Raw genomic sequence first — 4,200 nt, forward strand, 5'->3', positions numbered from 1 at the left:
CGTTGCCTGAACAAAGATGTCCTACCCAAACCTCTCCGTTTTAGACCACCTCTTCCAGGATACAAAGCACGTCGGATCATGCACGCCACGGGTCGGAGGTTTTTGCGTCTGCACGTATCGATGTGCCACAACAAGATCAGATCACGCACCGCCCGAACAAACCGGATTGCTGATGCGATCCGCATGCTCTTACCGACGGCAGAATGGACTCGCGTGGAAAAGAGAGCTTCAAACTTTGCCAGCGCCACCGTATGGTCAGTGAAGAAGAAGCACGAGAAAAAGTTTGCTGCACTCTACGACAAAGTGGTGCACGATGGAAACGCCAGCGATTCACTCCAGGACCGATGGGTGGTTAACCTCTCAGGTAAACATTTCACAGACTCACATATGTGTGTATTAAGAAAAGGCCTTAACTTTGCGGTCACTCCAAAAGGAATACCGACAGATGTGATCGTGTCACGAGTTGAAACCGCCATCACGGCACTGTCGGATGACGTCAAGAACGAGGTTCGGTCACGTGTGGCAGCAGTTTGACTCCGCCCACCCCGCCGCAGCCGAAATGATTTCAACCTGGATTCAGTGGAACTGGAACGACGAGCGTTGCAAGAGCTGCGCAGGATGGACGAGATCGTGGTTGTACCGGCGGACAAAGGTCGTGCGACAGCTTTATTGGATCGCTCGACATACAAGGACAAAATGCATGAGTTATTGAATGATACGAACACCTATGAACGTATAACGAAGGATTCAACTAAGAAGGAAGAACGTACGTTAAACTCGCTGCTTGCAAGGTTAAAAAGAACAGGGAGACTATCGAGCACAAACTACCAGCGATTGTATAGCAGCAACGGCGTCGCTCCCAGAGTGTACGGGTTACCAAAAATCCACAAAGAAGACGTTCCGTTACGGGTCATCGTGTCGTGTATCCAGGGCCGGCGCCAGACCATTTTGCGCCCTAGGCAAAGCCAGCTACTTACATCCCCTCCCTACTCCCCCCCCCCAATTTTTTTTTGCCAACTTCGATTATTAAAAACAGATGTCTTGTAGAAAAAATAAAAAGCAGAAAACTTGAAACTGCTAAATTTATTTTAAATTGCAAGAATAAGTACCGTAAGATGCTAACAGCACCAATATTAAAGGCGCAATATCCATAAATATGGCAGTGGCCCTGTTACCCCACGCTTTGGGGCAAATGGGCTTTCACTTAAAAAAAAAATGACACAACATGTGGTTTGCAATGCAAAATAAAGAAAGTGGTCCCTTTATGAGTGTGTGATTGGAAATTACAGATAAACAAAACAGTTTTTGGTTTGAGCAATAAGTTTTAGATATGCAAAATCTAAATTTTAAATAATCAATCTTTGATTATCTTTCGCAAATTCAAAAGAAAATATTTTGGCACACAAATCATTTTGAACTAAAGGGCACTCGGTATACTGTGACCAGTCTTAAAACAATAATTTGTATAAAACTGACCCTTTAAGGTTCAGTAATGCGCCCCTCTGATGTCTGCGCCCTAGGCGGCTGCCTAGTTGGCCTAATGGTAGCGCCGGCCCTGCGTGTATCAATGGACCATCTTATGCATTGTCAAAGTTTGTGGCCGATATACTAAAGTACCTCGTGGGAAAAACCGACCGAGGATTGCGCAACAGCTCCGAGTTTGTGGATAATAACACACCACGATCCATCCACACGAATCTATGGTGTCATTTGACGTCATTTCGCTATTCACAAACATACCCACAATCCTGGCGGTTGATGTGGCGAGACAGAGGCTAATGGAGGATGATTGCTGGAAACAGGCCGCCGACAAGTTGAATGTTGATGACGTATGTGACCTCCTCAGCACTTGTCTGTCTTCCACCTATTTCGTCTTTGACAGCACATTTTACAAACAGGTGTTCGGCACTGCGATGGGCTCCCCAGTGTCTGCGGTGGTTGCCAATATGGTGATGGAAGAGCTGGAAACACGCACCAGCCCATCCCTCCCAACACAGCCACGTGTCTGGTACCGCTATGTCGATGACACTTTTGTCATCTGCCCCAGCACGGCTGTTAATGCAATCCAGGAGGGCATCAGTGGAATGTTTCCTTCCATCAAATTCACCTGTGAGGAAGAACAGGATGGGTCGCTTCCATTTTTGGACGTCTTGGTGAGGAGGAACCTCAATGGAAGCTTAAGTACCGCAGTGTATAGGAAACCCACCCAGACCGACCGTTACCTCGATTTCACGTCTTGCCATCCACTGCACCATAAAAGAGCTGTGGTGAATACACTTTTAAAAAGGGCAAGGAATATACCGTCCACCTTGAAGGGAAAAAGGAGAGAGATCAAGCATCTCAAATGGGTATTGAAAGCCAATGGCTACCCAGACCACCTCTGCCCAAAAAATGAAATGGTACTGGCAGCTCCAAGAATCCAGGACGTGCCACAGGAACCACCTAAGGGCTTCTGCGTGCTACCATTTGTGCCACGGGTATCTCAAAGGATTGGCAGGATTTTGAGACCGGTCGGGGTGAGGGTTAACTACCAACCTATATACACCTTGAGACGTGCACTGACCAAGGTCAAAGACAAAAGACTAAAGAATGATTGCACAGGTGTGGTATACACCATTCCATGTGACTGTGGTGGAGAATACATAGGCGAGACTGGAAGAACCTTAGGCCAGCGCATTAATGAACACCACAAGGCCTTTGAGTGTAATCACCCAGAAAGATCTGCTATCGCCAAGCATGGAATAAGGGCGGGCCATATTCCTCTATGGGACAATGTGAACATGCTGGCGGCATCCCCGAACCGGGCCAGAAGGCGAATACTGGAGGCCTGGCACACTGGCCAAACGAGGGCACCATTGACAGAGGAGACTGTGGCGTTACCACAGGCATACAGACCTCTCATGCATAAATACACCAGAGAGACACCGATGCTGGGAGGAGGACAAAGACAAAGTGGGACATAGCCGACACAGGGAACACGGACAACAAAACACAATACACCGCTCAAACACACACAAAACACTTGCAACATAAGCCGAGCATGGGTCCATGGTCACGAGGTCTCACAACACAGCTTTGTGATTGGTTGATAGAATAGGCCCACCCCTCCCCCCAGGTATATCTGGGAGGAGGTGAACAAGGGAACTTCTCTTGATGAAGGCTAGTGGAGGCTCAGCGCTTGCTGGGTTGCTGGCCGAAACGTTGAGTTTTTTTAAAGACAAAGCTATAGGTTGGAGAATGGAAAAATGGATATCGTGGATATAATTCCCAACCGCCGTTCATTACTTGATATATATATATATATATATATATATATATATATATATATATATATATATATATATATATATATATATATATATATATATATATGTGTGTGTACTGTGTATATAATTATAGTGCCGATAGAAAGTCGACACCACATTTCAAAATTTTCACCTTTTGTTGCCTTATAGCCTGGAATTAAATTGCATTAAATCAGCCTTTTTACAACTTTATTTACACATCGTAATCCACAAATTCCAAGTGAAAAACAAATTTTACAAGTTTCAGAAAATTAATTAAAAATACAGAACTAGAATATCTTGGTTGGATAAGTGTCCACCCCCTTGAGTTAATACTTGATGGAAGCACCTATGACAGCAATTACAGCTGTGAGTCTGTTGGGATCGGTCTCCACCAACTTTGCACACGTTGATTGGGCAATATTTGCCCATTCTTCTGCAGGGCCTTGGTTGTACCATATGCCTTCCACTTCTTAATGATTCTCTTGACTGTGGTCCAAGAGATATTCAAGGCCTTCAAAATATTTTTATACCCATCCCCTGATCTGTGCCTTTCCACAACTTTATCCCGGAGATCTTTTGAAAGCTCATTGGTGCTCATGGTTGAGTCTTTGCTGTGAAATGCGCTACCCAGCAGAGGAAACCTGCAGGAACAGTTGACTTTATTCTGAAATAATCAGAATCACAACAATTTAACACAGTTGGAGGCCAATTAACTTGGTGTGTGATTTTGAAGATGATTGGTTACACCTGAGCTAACTTGCAATTGCTATTATCAGGGAGGAGGGGGGGATGGGGAGGTTGAGGGGGTGGCGGGTTGAGGGGGGGGGGGGGGGTTGGGGTGGGAATAAAAGGTGAAAATTTTGAAAGGGGTGTGGACTTTCTATCGGCACTGCATATGGTAAAATATTGGGGA

The 4,200-nt window shown here is 45.5% G+C and overlaps 1 protein-coding gene across 1 annotated transcript in view; it reads right to left on the reverse strand.

Annotated features, from left to right (window-relative positions):
- The window catches only part of LOC144891699 (uncharacterized), a 1,187,956-nt gene that overhangs the window by 73,009 nt on the left and 1,110,747 nt on the right, over nt 1-4,200 (reverse strand). The window lies entirely within an intron of this gene.

Source organism: Myxine glutinosa, chromosome 4 (genome assembly GCF_964187855.1).
Source record: "Myxine glutinosa chromosome 4, kmMyxGlut1.1, whole genome shotgun sequence".
Classification (NCBI taxonomy): Eukaryota; Metazoa; Chordata; class Myxini; order Myxiniformes; family Myxinidae; genus Myxine; species Myxine glutinosa.